Genomic DNA, 17,892 nt, shown 5'->3' with positions numbered 1-17,892 from the left:
CATTAGTTTGCATACCTCTCAGTGTACCCTCTTTTGCTGATATCAAATAAAGCACAATGATATCCAATGAGTAAATTTTTACTGTGCTGTAATCCTAACCAGATGAATAGGCAGACAAACAGATCTTCATTTCAAATTCTTTGGTGCATCTGAGTGCATTGCACTTTTGTCTACAAGAGTGTTTCTGGAAGTGGTCTATTTAACAATATTTTATTTAAAGTAATGTCACACATCTGCGAATAGGAGGAAACTAAAGGGCCTGAGTAATTGTAATAAAACATCCGACCAGGGGGCGGCGGAATGCGCTGACTGTCTTTCTCAGTTCCCTACAGACCTTTCCCGGGAAATCCTACAAGGTTCTGGCGACTCAGAAGACATCACTTCCGGCACCGGGCCCTTTGCTGACATCACTTCTGGCACCGGACCTTTTGCTGATGTCACTTCCAGCACCGGAACCTTTGCTGACATCACTTCCGGTCCAGACTACATCACTTCTGATTTCGGCCCTTATGATGACATCACTTCCTATACGGGTCTTTAAAGCCTCCATCTTTGTCTCTTGCAATCAGTTGCGTTTTGGACTCTGTTCTATGCACATAGTGCTACTTAATTCAACTTTTGTAGCCGGGAAAACAATATGCGGGTGGCTGCCCCAAATCTTTAAGATGTCTTGGACTCATTATTATCACAGTACATGTGTTTGGGACATGGTGAACATATGACTGAATAACTTGACATGAGTAATATGAGATTTCTTTCATGGATTTTTTAAAAACTGTTTGCTGTTGTCCAGTGTTAACAACTATAGATTCCTGTCATATCATCTTCTGAAAAAATGTGACTAAAATGTTTTCTCTGCCATCACTAAAGAGATTGGTGTTTTTGTGTATCCTGTCCAACGTGTCATCTAAAAAGTCAAGTGTGCCCGGGATTGTTTCCTGTTAGGATGAATGGACTGTCTTGTGCCTGCCTATCGTGTGTATAGTGGTGGATTAATCGTTGTGCGTCTTCAATAGGAGTGCTCCTGCAAATCTCATCCATCGCTGCTCAGGACTACCGGTAGGACTGTTTCACTCATTTTCTATAGAAGCTGTTCTCGGGAATCTCATCTTCACACCATATCATTTCACCTGCTTTTGCTGTATTGGACTGTATAAGGATGTTATTGTGAGTGTTTATTGTGGTTCATTGTTATGTTACAACTGCATCGCCGTAGGGGAAAGGGGAGGTTTGTCTGATTGTTGTTGTTTTGTTTTGTGTTTTCATTTAGTAGATTATTTTTGGGGTATATGGGGTAAGCAACATATAAAAAAAATAATATTTTTGTATGGAGTATTGAAGTACAGAGAGATGAAGCCTCGAAGATTAGGTCAAATATCATCTCTCTAAATTGACCCAGTATGAATGAGTCAGACTGCGCCCTCCGATGAACTGGTGTCTGCTCTGCTCGTAATGTTTCTAGAACAGGCTTCAGCTTTCTGCGACCCTGAACTGGATTAAGCAGGTTAGATAACAGATTGCTAATTGTCAAATAACAGCGATGCACTGAATTACAGAGTGCACAACACTGCATATTATATTTACTCATTTCTTTTATTTTTTCTGAACAATAATTAATTATTATTTCGGATTTGTAAAATTCTGAAATGACTGGAAAACTGGATATACGTGTTAGACTGTGCTTATATAGTAAATTGCTATGTAATGTCTAATATGCAATAAAAAGATCCATCTTAGTTGCTGATCACTGACACAAAAAAGTAACCCCTTACTGATTACTGTCCTGCTCTTACCATTTTGCCTACAGCTAATGGCGTCCCTTATGATTTCCAGCTCATAATGAAAATGTCATTGTAAAACCCTATTGACCTTTCTCTCTCATATCCAGTCTCAGAAGACACATAAAATGAAAACACAATTATTATACTAGTGGTATATTATCATCAGATCACATCATATTATTATAGAAAGTGCTTTTCTATTCATTAGTCCATTTTCCAATCTGCTTTTTTCTTTTCATGGTCAAGAAAGAACAGGCGCAAGAAAAAAACTAAACACACAGGGTTCAACAGCCCACTGCAAGGAAACACTTGCAAACATGAATACCAAGACAATGCCAGTCAATATGGAAAAACCTCTAATGCCAGTTGCAAATGTATTATTTCTAGATTGGTGTCTGCCATTTCTGAAGTACAGTATGTACACAACTCTTTATGACTGCTGTAAGAGCCAATCTTAGAAAGTTAAAGCTTTGAGTAAAACTCATATTAATGTTTGCTTAATTTGAATCTATATATATAAAATTCTTTTCGTGTTTGAAACGGAAATTATGTATGACTACGTGATATGGAAATTACGTATGAAACGGAAATTACGTATGACCACAAACGTAACATATTACGTACCACATATGTGAACATATTATAATACAGGAACTAGCCAGGCGCATTCTGACAGAGAAGTTTTATTTATTCATCCACGTGACTGTCACTGAAACTGCCACATTGTAACTTTTTTTTAGTTGGCAGTACTTGATAGTAGAAGAGATGAGGAAAACAGCTTTGCGTCTTTCTACTTTTTAACTGCGCCAAGCTGTAAATAATGTGAAGACGAGACCACCTTCAGCTGCGAGGGGTCGTGAGAACAAAGTGGAAAAAAATTTCTGGGAGGCAGGTAATGTCGGGCTGCTCCACCGAGTCGAGAGCTTCACAGTTTCGGGCAGCGTCCTCTCTTCTCGCACTGTTTGTGACACTTCAAGTCCCCTGTCGGCTCCTGGGAGAGTGGAAATCTTTGCGAATGAGTGTAATCAGCGCCATCGAAGCAGGACTCTGTTTGTAAATTGCCCTGCACAACTACTTACTGTCCCTTAAGGTGCGTTCAGGTCAACATTCAAGGTTGCTTTTCTGATTAATTATTTTAACAAGTAAATCACAGACATGTAGTGCAAGGTTGTCAGGCAAAAATTTGGACGATCACAGAAAATGTAATTTCTATACCACAGCGGTTGTGTAGCGCCTTTCACAAGGGATCTACTACTTACCTGTTGTGTTATAGCGCCTTTAAAATGTAGTTTACTCGAAACCACTCTAGTAGTGCTCAATGTATCTTTACTTCTTAAATGTTAATGTTTTACTGTTTAATAACTTATAGACTACATTTTATTTTTTTCCCTTGCACTCAGTGAACGAAGCCACTGGGTAATCAACTAGTAGAATATAAATTTCTTCCATAGTTATAGACAATGGTATAGTCTTTTCCCCCTTTAAGTTAGTAAAAGATAGAACTTTCCTGCTATAACTGAGATACGGTGTGTTAATTGAGTCAGTTGTTGTTTAGAACAGGGACTTAAAAGACCCATTTTCATCTTAGAAATTGGATAGGCATGCAGTTTTCTGACCATCATTTTGAAATGGTTCAGAAACATTTTTTGAAGTGATTTGTAACGATTTGAAATGTAACAAGATTTAAGCTTTGAATAGAACTTTTCTTAACAAGAATTATTCTTTTTTTTGCTATTTCAATTTTTCTCTTTTTTGTGTGAACTGTTTTACTTTGAATTTCAACTAAAACTTTTAAAAACGAAGATATTTTGTCTGTGGAATCATTTTGGCACGTCAGGCTTTTGTTGAATCCTATTTTTTAAGTTAGAGCTGCTGAACTTTGATAATTTTGGAAAACGCAGCTACAACTGCGTTTATCACAGGTTTGCACATATAATTTTCAAGGAATCTGCCAAAGTTTCCAATGTCTTTCCCAATTATTACTGTTACAGCATCCTTATAATTTGAAATGCCTTTTTTCAAAAGTTCTCTCAAAATAGCAACAGGAACTACCGGCACAAAAGTACAGTGCAAGGTATCAGGGATGTAGAGAAGCATCACTGGAGGGAAATAGCAGTCATGCCACAGCAAAAGAAGGCGTACAAAAGGCATCTGAAAAGAGGAAGGAATGTGGAAACCTAGGTGAAACATAAAATGGGGTAGCTTACCAGCAATGGGTAGAGATGCAGGGGTCAAAACACTCAACTAGTAGAAAACCAACAGGCTAGAGACTGAAAGGAGAAAGAATCTGAACAAGTGCTAGTGAGGCGGCTAAATGGATGAGCCACTGCCCCTGGTACAAAGAGTTCACAGCTCTTAGTTTGTTTCACTTTGTTTTACACTTGTGTTCTCCCTATAATCCTTCATTTTTTGCATTTATGCTGTTAAAATAAATGCACCAGTTTTCACACATTTTGACATCCGTGGTATTATATTGGGTTTCAGGACAGCTCAAAAGTGCTCCCTGGTCTTAATAATATCTCTCATAGATATTCAGAATTCCAGTATTATGAACACAAATCTGTCAGAAATGCAGTGTAAGACCTCATTTAGGGTTAAGAATTCTCTTATCAGGGATTTCTTTCTACTTGTTAAATTTGCCCTCTAGTAACAGACATCACTTCTGGCACCAGACCCTTTGCTGATGTCACTTCCAGCACCGGACCATTTGCTGACGTCTCTTCCGGTCCAGAAGACATCACTTCTGGCACCGGACCCTTTGCTGATGTCACAGGTGCATCTCAATAAATTAGAATATCATCGAAAAGTTCATTTATTTCAGTAATTCAATTCAAAAAGTGAAATTCCTAAATTATATAGATACATTACACACATCGAATGATATATTTCAAGCGTTTACTTCTTTTCATTTTGCTGATTATGGCCTATAGGAAATGAAAACTCAAAATTCAGTATCTCAGAAAATTATCTCAGAAAATTAGTGGTGCCCCGGATTCCCACAGGTCATCCTGGAACGTGGAGTTCGATTTCTCAGCCCTGTTGGGTGCCATGGGTGCCGCCAGGAGGATCTGTCAAAGGACCTGGGGACATATTCTTTCCTTATAGCCCAGAAGTATGAGGTAGTCACGAGGACGGAAGCCTCAAAGTACTTCCGGGCTGAAGAAAATCTCAGTTCTACGTTAGACCCAACCTTTACGTTAGATTCCTTGTGAATTTCCCCTTGGGATTAACTCTTTCAGGGCTGATGTTGACTTTGTCAAAATTCAGGAGTAGAGGACGATAATCAACTGTAAACTGCAACAAAACTCGCCCTTACATTTTAGTTCAACTCTCTTTGCTTGAAGTAAAGTTATGTAGCTTTGTTGATTTGACCTCGATTCCCTGCACATGAATGAGTAGTAAAGAGTAAACAGCCTCTAAAATGGCATCGCCATCTGGCGTGACTAAAGCAAATTTGCAAAGCAAAATACTCCATGGATGTTTTACATATTATCACTGAATCAGGCTTTGAGTTTGATGCAAGTGATCTGGAGATGGATATCGAAAATGAAAGTGAGGTACCAGCATCAGCCTATTGGGCCCCAGCTGATCGTCGTGCTGAACACGTTCGTGTAGCTCATGTGCCTACAACAGCGTTCGCCTAGGAGGACCACCACTTATGATGACAAGAGGTACAAACCATATTGCATCTCACTGCACCTGTCACCGTTGCCCACCTGCTGTGCGAAGACAGAGAGGTAGCCAGCCCGCCATGCATTCCTGCTGACCATCAAGCTGCCCCTGTGCAGCCACTACTGCCAGAGATGGTGAACAGGCGCCAACAGCAGCCACAGCATGTAGCAACAGACGTTTTATGTTGATTTTATGTGTAAAACCAGTGCATTGTGTGCTTTTCAGAAAACTGAGTTTTTTGGAAAAAATATTCAGCCCTCAAAGAGTTAATAAAGTATCTATCTATCAATCTATCCATCTATCTATCTAGACCCAGAAGTGACAGCCAGTCACGTGGCCAGAAGGACAGAAGCACTTCCGGGTTAAAGACTATTTAAAAGACTGATGGGAACCCAGCAAGTGAGCCGGAGTTGGGTGGTAGTGGACAGAGCTTGCAGGCAGGTGTGGAGGAGAGATTTGAATATTATTTTGTGTATTTGTTCATTGTGGTGGAGGTGCTTTGGGCACTGTACAAGAAGGCAAAAGAATTAAACAGTTTCTTGGTGTTTTAAAGATGTGTTGTCAGTGTCAGTGTGTCAGGTTAAGTGCTGGTATAGGGCAATCTAGTGTTACAATAGGTATATTTTTTGTATCGTCACATATAAGGGTTATTTTGGGTTTTCAGATGAAAGGGATTGTTATATTTTTTTTCTCCTGTCTTTTCTTTGATGTAATCTATTCCTCATGTGTTCATGGATATCGACCACTAGTCTTTTTTTGTCTCGGACTATAAATGCTCCAGCATCAGGTTTGACTGAACATTTTAAAATAAGGTGTGTACGGGGGGCTCTACAGGCAGTGATATTGGCCTATCCTTTTTATTATCTGCCACAACTTAGGACAGGTTAGCGGTTACGATTGTCTCATGTCAGCGTGGCGGGCCGAATTGTTACAGTGCTATATTCTTCACAGAATAAGAATCTGATGAAGAGGCAGTTAAGCAAACTGGAGATTTCACCACTAATAAATGAACTGAATTAAAACCTACATGAAGTGCAACAAAAAAATGTAAGTATCAAATACATTGGAGAATATATTATGTTTAGCTCTTAAACAACCATAGAATTTCCAATAAACACATTTCATTAAGTGGTACATTTGCTGTTAAGTCAACACCAAATATATGCAGTGTTTTATACACACAGTATTCACAAAACAAAACAAAAAGGGAACCAGAAAACACGTCTGAAACTACATTCATTTCCCTAGTCTTACTTCTTTGATTTGTACCGCAAAGAATCCAAATGGCTTAAATAATCTTGATATAACAAATTAAATTAGCAACCTACAGCTCTTAAAGCATAATACAAAGAGTTTCATGTTTAAAGCATTAGATGTGTCAGATGTCGGCTGTGATTTGCTGCTCTTTGCAGGAAATGCCCTGAAGAATGATCACATCAGAGCATTTCACATCTTATAAGGCATGAGACCGTCTAGTAGCTTAATTTGTCTTATAAGCAAAGAACTTTAGCATTTGACTGAATTAGCTGCTGTTTGCATATTTTCCTGCCAGTATGTTTAAGCATTTTTACCTATAATTACATTTTACAGCAACATAAGTATTTAAAAATAATACATTGTAAGGGACGACCGGCAGCACAACCCGGCCGAGGCGCCCAAAATATGCAAGAATGGGGGAAGGCAGCTTCTTTAAGGCTCCCCCGAGACGCTAGATGACAGCTTACCTGGAGTACAGCGGTGCCCTGGATGCCCGCAGGGCACCATGGTACTTGGAGTTTGGTATCTCAGCCCTATTGGGTACCATAGGTGCCGCCAGGGGGCATTATGTAAGGACAATGGGAGACAAGGTTCTCACCAAACCCGGAAGAGCTGGCAGGTTACATGAGCGGAAGCCCAGAAGTACTTCCGGGTTGGCCAAATATAAAAAAGACCGCCTTGCACCCAGTGAAGGAGCCAGAGTCAGTTGGATGGTGGAGGAAGCTTGCTGGGAGTTGTGGAGGAGAAACAGAGAGCGAATTGCAATTATATTTGGGCTACTTGCTTGTGTTATTGTGGCTGTGGTGCTTGGAGGGCACTGTGAAGAATATAAAAGAAATAAATAAATTCTTGGTGCTTTTAACTTGTGTCGTCCATGTCTGTCTGTCAGGTTAGTGCCCTCTAGTGTTCACAATATAAAGAATGTGTTTAAATCAAAATAATTTCTGGTTCTCTGAGAATGTGCAAATTTTGGAATACGGTGCAGCACCGTTTTTATGAGGTCAAGACAGACGACTACAGCATTTTTCACATCATGTTTTCTGGCTATCACAGAAATTTACTAGTAACCTGTCTAGTAGAGAGCGTGCGCCAACAAACCTTGAGCATTCTAAGAAAGCTTACCCCCCAAGTTCCCACATAAGGATCTAGAACACTGTGCTTTTGTGAACAAATAAAAATTTAGTCAAGCAGAGAAAAGTAAAAAATAAATCTCTTGTAGGACAGGCTGATGTGCAGTAACTAAGCATAAAATAATAACCCTGGGTAATGACACATATGACACAGCCACAGTTGGTCTGTTGGTTCTGCCAAGTGAGCTATTTTAAAAAGTGAGAAGAAATTGCATTGATTCCAAAAAACCTAGCTATTGATGCAAATTGTAAAGCGCAGTTACCACTAAAGAAGGTAAAGCACTGTCCCCTTCACAGCGACTCTTTCATCAGCAAAGCGTATGCCTTTTTCAGAAAGCAGTGAAAAACCACAGAAATGGACTAGACATTTTGTACAAAAATGACAACATTCAAACTGTATTCTGTGAAAAAACAATGCAAACATTAGCCCACCTACTGGGGTTGATTGGGCTTTGCTGATGTCCAGGGCATGTACTGTGCGCTAATGTCATCCTTGCTTGCTTGGTGAAATGAGGATCGATCCCGATCCCTCTCCCACTTGGACAGAGGCAGTGGTGCTGTAAGAATTATGTTTCTGGACTTCTCTAGCGCCTTCAACACCATCCAACCTCTGCTCCTTAGGGACAAGCTGACAGAGATGGGAGTAGATTCATACCTGGTGGCATGGATCGTGGACTATCTTACAAACAGACCTCAGTATGTGCGTCTCGGGAACTGCAGGTCTGACATTGTGGTCAGCAGCACAGGAGCGCCGCAGGGGACTGTACTTTCTCCGGTCCTGTTCAGCCTATATACATCAGACTTCCAATACAACTCGGAGTCCTGCCATGTGCAAAAGTTCGCTGATGACACTGCTATCGTGGACTGCATCAGGAGTGGGCAGGAGGAGGAGTATAGGAATCTAATCAAGGACTTTGTTAAATGGTGCGACTCAAACCACCTACAACTGAACACCAGCAAAACCAAAGAGCTGGTGGTGGATTTTAGGAGGACCAGGCCCCTCATGGACCCTGTGATCATGAGAGGTGACTGTGTGCAGAGGGTACAGACCTATAAATACCTGGGAGTGCAGCTGGATGATAAATTAGACTGGACTGCCAATACTGATGCTCTGTGTAAGAAGGGACAGAGCCGGTTATACTTCCTTAGAAGGCTGCCGTCCTTCAACATCTGCAATAAGATGCTGCAGATGTTCTATCAGACAGTTGTGGCGAGCGCCCTCTTCTACGTGGTGGTGTGCTGGGGAGGCAGCATAAAGAAGAGGGACACCTCATGCCTGGACAAACTGGTGAGGAAGGCAGGCTCTATTGTAGGCACGGAGCTGGACAGTTTGACATCTGTGGCAGAGCGACGGGCGCTGAGCAGACACCTGTCAATCATGGAGAATCCACTGAACAGGATCATCTCCAGACAGAGGAGCAGCTTCAGTGACAGACTGCTGTCACCGTCTTGCTCCATTGACAGACTGAGGAGATCGTTCCTCCCCCACACTATGCGACTTTTCAATTCCACCCGGGGGGTTAACGTTAACATTATACAAAGTTATTGACTGTTATACCTGCATTTTATCACTCTTTAATTTAATATTATTTTTTTTTCATCAGTATGCTGCTGCTGGAGTATGTGAATTTCCCCTTGGGATTAATAAAGTATCTATCTATCTATCTATCTATCTATCTATCTATCTATCTATCTATCTAAATGTACTGATAGCTGAGTGATGCGGGTTATTTCTTTGTGAAACTTGATTAATATCAAGAGTATGCTCTTAAAACTTAATTTTTTGTTGCCACTAAGGGTCTGGACTGCACTTTTAACTTTGTACCCTCCCCCACCATAACCTATCCTCTGTGGGGGAGGAGCAAAAGCTTTAGACTCGTCAAAAATTTCGATCTCCAGTTTTCGACATTTTAGGGTGCCCTGATACCAAAAACATCAATATCTCGAGGATGGGTGTGTGTCTGTCTGTCTGTGTGTCACAGTTTCTTAAGGACGGTCCAGAGCTAAAACGGCTGGATGGAAAAATACCAAACTCGAAACTTAAGTCTGTTATGTGCTGACAATATGCCGATTAGTTTTTGAGCCAAATCATGCAAGAGAAAGAGACACTCTAGAGCAGGGGTTCTTAACCTTTTGATGACTCCAGACCCCCAATGGATTGTCCAATATGGTCCCATACCCCCTTTAGTTGACTGTAGAAATAATCATCACCATTCCTTATATTAGTTGCCAGAATGAATGGCGGTGCACAGTCGCCACCTTTATATACAATGCAAAACACACTTCTAGAATCTTTGAGATACGTACATTGCCAATAAACGAGTAAATACACGCTTGTTCAGTAAATATATATTTATTAAATTTAAATATTAAAATTAAAACATATTAAATTTAAATTTAACATTAAAGTTGTAGTAAATACACACGTGTAAAATTAAACACAAGCATTTGCAGGAAATGTCGAATATTTTCAATCGCGTTCCATTCACGTACTACCCACGTATAAATTAATACATTAAATAAACATTAAATAAAATAAATACCAATACCCAGAGATCGAGTCCCATGCCCCCAGCATTTAGTTCCCTAGGGGTATGGATACCCCCGGTTAAGAACCCCTGCTCTAGAGGAACCCTCAAATACCATAATTATACAATTAATTCTGAATTCTTCTCGTCAATTGCTATCATAATGACCAATTTTATGATCAAAAAGATCAGCATCAGGGCGATAAATAATTACTGAAATGTTATAGAATAGTTTGGGTAACTTGGTTCCTAGGGCACAAGGCCTACTGACGCTCACATCCGAATTTTTACAGTTTTTTTCCTCTCAATTTTGAACTTTTTTATACAGTTTTATTAGCTGTTCACGAGTGAAGCATGTTGTAAGTGAAGGGTTTGTTTGTGTGCAGCTTGGCAGTATGTGTAGGTGAAGTGGCAATGATGGAGGGTGGATGGTCAGCAGTGGCAAATGTAGCACAGCAGTAGAAATCAGACAGCAAGTAAATAATTAACTGGCCTCAAATCTGTTAAAAGGAACTGAGTAAATCTCACTGTAAATAATGAAGAATACTAGTTAAGTTGGTGACACAGCACTGAAGCCAACAAGAGTTAGGAAGAACAAGTGAGGGCAAACAGCACATTTAAACAGGTGGTCATTTAAAGAGGTATTTCATTAATAGTTTCACTGGGTTAGAAAGAAAGTGCAGAAGAAGAAGTTCCTTTTGAAAACAGCAGAAAGAAGTTGTGCAGACAACTTTAGGTAGTGTGAGAAGAGACCTGAGACCATAAAAGTAAAAACAAATGGACCGCCGTTAGATGTATGTTGTCATTACAAGTCTAGAAGAGCATACTCTCCAGGTGAGTCAACTCCAGAGCTGGAATTCTACAACTGGTTTCAGAGCTGGACGGTGACTCTGACAAGTATGAGGTGACAGGGCAGGATGAGGAGCCCTATCATGTCACCTCACAACAAGTCAAGTCAAGTTGGGGAGCATCCACTGGTACACTGCGTTGCCGCACCCACCACATGACGAAACAGCTCAGGATCCCGGTTGGCAACCCCCAGGCAGACACGAGGTCCAGTCCCACCCTCCGGAAATGGCCTTCTATCTGCCACAGCCAGGTGTTACGTGGGCAACCCCTTGGCCTGGTCCAGCCATTCGGGTCCTCAACAATGAGGATCCTACGAGCTGATCACCCTCGGGGGATCGCGCCACATGGCCGTAGTGCTATAACTGACGCTCCCACACAATGCAGGTAATGTGCCTCATTCGGGACTCCATGAGCAACACAAAGTCAAACCAATGGTATCCAAGGATTTTCCGGAGAGACACAGTACTGAAGGAGTCCAGTCTTCGTCTCAGGTCACTGGGTAGCGTTCATGTCTCACAGCCATATAGCAAGACAGGACGCACCAGGACTCTAAAGACTTGGACCTTCGTCCTTTTGCATAGTCCAGTCCCCAGAAATACAGAAGTAGTAATAGCAGGGTGATTATGAACTGTGAGGCCTGTTCCTGCAACAAGGAATGTTCTACAGTGTGTTACCTCTCAGTGGAAAGGTGTGGGACTTCCCTGAAAGGTGGACAGGCCACTAGCCAGAGCAGGGGTGGATTCAATTATCCTTGTCCACTTTGGAGCCAGTGCCAAAACAAATCCTGCTTTAGGGGTCTCTGTTGAGGGGCATATTATACAATGTACTTATGCAAATCCCCATATTCACTCACAAAGGGCAACTTCCAATTGCTAATTAACCTAACACGCATGTCTTTAGCATTTAGTAGGAAAATTTAGTTTTGGTGAGCAAACTACCTCTTTTTAAATTATTCACCTCACAGAAAAGTGGGGAAGTGCGCAATTATGTGAATAACTACATCTAAATATGTAGAAGACTGCAATTGCTTACTGTAATTTGATGACGATAGACATTGTGGAGACAGTGAAGCAGTTACACAGACTAGTGAAATGCGTAAGGCATAATAATGCTACAGTGTTTTACTGACATCTTTCCAATGAATGAATCACAACCATCCATCATTACTGCAGCATCAGCGGCATTTATTTTTTATGTTTCCTTGGTCATCTTTCTCTACATTGCCACATCATCATCAATCCCAGCTGTTGACATAATGTTCACAGAGCATGTAAGCAAGACATTAGCATTTTGAAACATACAATCTCTTTCAGTAACTGGCAATCCAACTGGAAAAAGTCTTAAATGTAAATCTTCTCTGTGTTTTTCTCTGCATATGATATCCACGCCTCTCATTTTGTAAAGGTAAAATTCTACAATTAAAAATGCTTTAAATCCTTGTTCCCAGATCCTGTGGCCTGAAATTGTACCAGCAATTATTAGTTAATCACATGGGTTTATTACAAAAAGACACAGAAGAATATTTTCTATTAGTCAGTCAGTCATTGTCCAACCCGCTATATCCTAACACAGGATCTGCTGGAGCCAATCCCAGCCAGCACAGGGCGTAGGAAAGGAACAAACCCTGGGTGGGGCGCCAGCCCACCGCAGGGCACGCACACACACACACACAAACCAAGCACACACTAGGGTTAATTTAGTCAATGAACCTAACCTGTATGTCTTTGGACTGTGGGAGGAAACCGGAGCATCCAGGGGAAACCCACACAGACACAGGGAGATCATGCAAACCCAGGTCTCCTTACTGCGAGGCAGCAGCGCTACCACTGCGCCACCATGCCTCCCATATTTTCTATTAGCTGTTTGTTATATAATGTAAAAAACAAAATAGATACGTCTGACTTCTCATGCATAGTGACTGACATATGCAACCATACGAAGGGTTTAAACTAAAATTACAATTAAACTGACATTTATCTTAAACACACTGTTTACCCGAAAAAGCACTGCTTCAGCATAAACTTAATTACACAAAAAGAAAATAATTATTATAGGTAAGAAGTAACAATCTTTTGTTTTGCTTCTCAAAATGGAGATTTTTTTTAGTTTGTAAAGAATTTTGTCTCAACTGTTAATGGCTACAAACCTGTACAAGTGGACCCTTAAATAGACCTCTATCTTCTCTTTTAAAATCAGTCAGTCATTTTCAAACCTGATTCGTCCTGAACAGGGTTGTGGCGTAAGCAGGAGCATATCGGAGCTAGTCCATTGTAGGACTAACACATGTACTTTCCCCCCCAACCACAAACTGGGGCCAATTTAGTATCGCAAATCCGCCTAACTTATATGTCTGTGGACTGTGGAGCACTCGGAGGAAACCCACACAGACACGGGGACAACATGCAGACTCCAAGCAGGGAGGACCTGGGACACAAACTCTGGTCTGCTTACTGCAAGGCAGCAGTGCAACCACTGTGCGACCGTCCACTAATTTAAAATGAAATTATTAAAGGTTATGGAAATTGATTTAGGGCGGCACGGTGGCGCAGTGGGTAGCGCTGCTGCCTCGCAGTTGGGAGATCTGGGGACCTGGGTTCAATTCCCGGGTCCTCCCTGCGTGGAGTTTGCATGTTCTCCCCGTGTCTGCGTGGGTTTCCTCCGGGCGCTCCGGTTTCCTCCCACAGTCCAAAGACATGCAGGTTAGGTGGATTGGCGATTCTAAATTGGCCCTAGTGTGTGCTTGGTGTGTGGGTGTGTTTGTGTGTGTCCTGCGGTGGGTTGGCACCCTGCCCAGGATTGTTTCCTGCCTTGTGCCCTGTGTTGGCTGGGATTGGCTCCAGCAGACCCCCGTGACCCTGTGTTCGGATTCAGCGGGTTGGAAGATGGATGGATGGATGGATGGAATTGATTTATTTAGTTTCAAAATAATAGTTTATTCAGCTTAGAACATTAATATGATCTCTCTTATGCATGTGCAAGTTTCTCTTAAAAGAGCATTTTAGACAAGTATATACATGTTGATAAAACGATGACAGATATACTGCTATATTTATTTACAAATGCAATTCAGGTAAAAAAAGCAAACAAGACTCCACATGCTTCAGCTAAGCAACAAGAAGCAATGTAGAAATACACCAAGGACGAGATAAGGCAAGTCTGGATCTTTGACAGTTTCACAGGGACCTATGCATTGTGGAGCCAATTACCCTGAGGGAAATTGTTTTCAGAGATTCTTGGCGCATAACCTGAATTTCTTTCCCACAATTTGTGAAAACCCTTTTATACTGCTATGAGTCACATAAGACCAAAATAAATTTCAATCCATCACTAAATCATTGACATCTACTGTAGAACTATAGAAAGGTTAAGGTCTAAAGATAGAAGAGATTTTTAAAATCCTGAAACACATACCACCCAGATTGAGAAATCCATTTAGACAAGCATGTAAGTGTATTTCTAGAAAACAGCCTAAATGAAAAATCAGCTCTAATCATCGTACAAATCTGCTTTCTTACAAAGCAGTACCAGTAGCATTCCTTATCCTGGGCTTACCAGGCCACTAACCACATGAGGAAATTCAGGTGATCCCTGCTGAAGAAATTAAAAACATCTAAAAGTATGTCACGAGCTGGAAGACCAGACAAAATTCTACTGAAGTAGGAAAGAAGTGAAGCCTAAAACACAATTCAATTTTATTAATCTAAAAGCAAATAATAATCCAAACAATCAAATCAAACGTAACAAAACTAAAATTCAACCCCCAACCAAAATAAACAGAGTAGAGCCAGCCAACTGTATCCAGCAGGCGGCATTAGCTCCCTTGTTGGAATGACTTCTTTTATAATTGCGGCGTGTTACATAATCCAAAACTACAGTAATCCCTCCTCCATCGTGGGGGTTGCGTTCCAGAGCCACCCGCGAAATAAGAAAATCCGCGAAGTAGAAACCATATGTTTATATGGTTATTTTTATATTGTCATGCTTGGGTCACAGATTTGCGCAGAAACACAGGAGGTTGTAGAGAGACAGGAACGTTATTCAAACACTGCAAACAAACATTTGTCTCTTTTTCAAAAGTTTAAACTGTGCTCCATGACAAGACAGAGATGACAGTTCCGTCTCACAATTAAAAGAATGCAAACATATTTTCCTCTTCAAAGGAGTGCGCATCAGGAGCAGAGTCTGTCAGAAAGACAGAGGAAAGCAAACAAATCAATAGGGCTGTTTGCTTTTAAGTATGCGAAGCACCGCGGCACAAAGCTGTTGAAGGCGGCAGCTCACACCCCCTCCGTCAGGAGCAGGAAGAGAGAGAGAGAGAGACAGAGTTTGTTTTTCAATCAAAAATCAATACGTGCCCTTCGAGTTTTTAAGTATGCGAAGCACCGTGCAGCATGTCATTTCAGGAAGCAGCTGCACAAAAGATAGCAACGTGAAGATAATCTTTCAGCATTTTTAGACGAGCGTCCTTATTGTCTAGGTGTGCGAACAGCCCCCCTGCTCAATCCCCCTTCGTCAGGATCAGAGAAAGTCAGCACAAGAGAGACAGAAAAGTAAGCCGGGTAGCTTCTCAGCCATCTGCCAATAGCGTCCCTTGTATGAAATCAACTGGGCAAACCAACTGAGGAAGCATGTACAAGAAATTAAAAGACCCATTGTCCGCAGAAATCCGCGAACCAGCAAAAAATCCGCGATATATATTTAAATATGCTTACATATAAAATCCGCGATGGAGTGAAGCCGCGAAAGGCGAAGCGCGATATAGCGAGGGATTACTGTATACAGATATCTCTCTATTATAATAAAAAAAAATCTTGGGTCGAGATGTGATTTTCTCGGAGACATTTCAACGTCCCGCAAGACAAGGAAGCGAGACAAAAGGGCAGCTGTTGTGCAGGCTTTTAAATGATCGACGCTCAGCGTGACATGCAGATCACGCAGCACGGCGCAAGCAGCAGCAAGCCAGCTGATCGAGCATAGAGGAGGTAAAAGAAATGTATTTGTTTCCCATTGTATCACCGTTAAAGAGGGGGTTTCAGAAGAGCGACCGCATCTCCTTAGTGTGCGTTCAGCCCACCTCTTCACGACACGAGATGCAGAGACGTGAAGTGGATGACATGTAGCGCACCCCGGGGAGGGGGAGGAAGAACTCATTCCCTACAGCTTTATAACTGGCAAATATCAAGAAATAAGAAAATGAATGAAATAAAAATAACAATCTCTTTAAATTGTGTATCCAGTTAACCAAACCTGGGGTGGGCAAGCGAAGCGAGCAGGGGGCCGAGCCCCCTAGAAATATAAAAAGGTGATACCCCTTCCTTAGTGATACAGCGGTAAGAAATCACATAGGAGAAAAAACTTTCTTTAATGACGGCTTACGCTGCATAACAGATGAAGGAAGCCAAGACAAGACTTTCGGGAGTGGGGGCCCGATGTGTAGAGTCTGCCATTTTCCTCGCTGCGTTGGAAGGATTTTCCGGATCGGATGACGTTATCTCTCATCTGTCCGTCGGCTTTCAAGGTGTGCCGGGCAATGATCCAAGGCTTTATACCAAGGGTGCTCAATACGTCGATCGTGATCGACCGGTAGATTGGAAAGGTAGTGCAGGTAGATCGCGTTGCATTCAAAAAAAATTTTTTTTAAATGTTAGTCTATCATATATCCTCTCTATGGCATTTGCACTTGATTGACATACAGGGTGGCCAGTCTGAGATCTCTTTTCTTCTAACACACTGGTCATCCCGCACGCACGATCAAACGCACAAGCTACTGCAAAACTCCGGCTATCTAAGTGATATAGTTAGCCTTCCAATTTATATTGACTAACGAAGGGATTTAAAAAAAATTTGTTCATTTGGGGTATGGGCTGGATGTGGAATTGGAGGATGATTTTTTTTTCTCACAATGTCACAATCGAAGTGCATTTGTCTGATCTGTCAATCTATCATTGCTATTCCAAAGAAGGAAAATGTGGAATGGCACTTTCGAACTGTTCATAAAAACTACGAAACTGACTTCCTTCCGTAAAGCGATCTGAGAAAGAGAAAGGAAAGGGAACTAAAATCGCAGCTAATCAGACAGCCGTCGTTTTTCACTCGGCTGAACTCAAAAGCAAAGGCAGACATACCGAAGCAAAAGGGGGCGCGAAGGTTGACATATGTGGCGTACTTTCGCTATTTGTAGGAAAATTTTAAACGTGTAGCAGTGTATCGGCAGCAAAAAATATAGGAATAAATTTTATTACAGTTTCAAAAAAAACGTTAGGGGGCGCGATTGAAACTGTTATGAAAACTCGGGTCGCAAATACTTCAAGGTTGAGAAATGCTGCATTTAGGGAAGATGTTTTGAGGGGATTCACCCTCATTAAAAATTGCAGCACTGTTTCACCTAAAACTCCTCTACAGTGGAGGATGAGATTTTGACACTACAGGATGACATTCAGCTGAACTCTGGGGCTCATGGACAGCTTTGGAACTTACTCACAGAGGAAAAGTACCCAAACATGAGGAAATGTGCTGCCTCCTTGACTGCATTATTTGGCTCTACTTATTTATGTGAGTCAGCCTTTTCCCACATGAAGATTATTAAATCCAAATACTGTAGTGCAATAAATGTTGAATTGTTATTGTGCCGTAAGGGTTATTCAGTTATGCAAGGTACAACAAAATATATTTTAT

General features: G+C 41.3%; 1 protein-coding gene across 1 annotated transcript in view; it reads right to left on the bottom strand.

Moving 5' to 3' along the window:
* ano10a (anoctamin 10a) overlaps window positions 1-17,892 on the bottom strand; it is a 306,493-nt gene that overhangs the window by 234,402 nt on the left and 54,199 nt on the right.

The sequence above is a fragment of the Erpetoichthys calabaricus genome, chromosome 13 (genome assembly GCF_900747795.2).
Source record: "Erpetoichthys calabaricus chromosome 13, fErpCal1.3, whole genome shotgun sequence".
NCBI classification, from domain to species: domain Eukaryota; kingdom Metazoa; phylum Chordata; class Cladistia; order Polypteriformes; family Polypteridae; genus Erpetoichthys; species Erpetoichthys calabaricus.
Note: the sequence above shows the minus strand (reverse complement) of the source record. Positions and strands in the feature narration are given on the sequence as shown.